Genomic DNA, 560 nt, shown 5'->3' with positions numbered 1-560 from the left:
CCATGCCTGCTAAATGATGACCTGACTCAGTTGCTAGAACAAATCTGGAACAATAGACAAAACCCCTTGATTACTGTCCATCATGATGCAGAGAAAATACATCATATCCTAGAAAGAGTGAAAAGGGATGGAGAACATCACTGGTGGGATGCAATTGTTCACACAGGTCTCATCTATCCTGAGGCACGTATACTTAAGGGAAACACCCAACTCATCTGCAAGTACACTGTTAAAAAACATGTTTCATCTAGGCTTTGGTCAGATGTCCCAAACAGGCGCTATGAATCCTGCCTCATAGTTAGTTGAGAGGAATAGCGGCCCAAGCATGAAACCCAACCAATTGTTTTAGTTCAGGAGAGTACAATGTAACCAGTTTGGTCTTAAGAACTGGTGTTAATATTGACTTTCTTAGAAATGTATCTATTAACAGCAACAACGAGAGCATTAAAAGAAGGCTATGATATTTACTCTACCCAGCAATGAGTATGCATGCGATTCAGACACACGTTCATTTCCTTTGAGAAAGTAAAGGGGGAAAATTATGATTAGAGTCCCACCAG

At 40.5% G+C, this 560-nt stretch overlaps 1 pseudogene; it reads left to right on the top strand.

The window, feature by feature from the left end:
• The first annotated feature begins 127 nt into the window (after positions 1-127).
• LOC104160534 overlaps positions 128-560 on the top strand; it is a 2,135-nt pseudogene continuing 1,702 nt past the window's right edge.

Source organism: Cariama cristata, unplaced genomic scaffold (genome assembly GCF_000690535.1).
Source record: "Cariama cristata isolate BGI_N322 unplaced genomic scaffold, ASM69053v1 scaffold17194, whole genome shotgun sequence".
Taxonomy (NCBI): Eukaryota; Metazoa; Chordata; class Aves; order Cariamiformes; family Cariamidae; genus Cariama; species Cariama cristata.
This window is presented reverse-complemented; position numbering and strand designations above follow the sequence as displayed.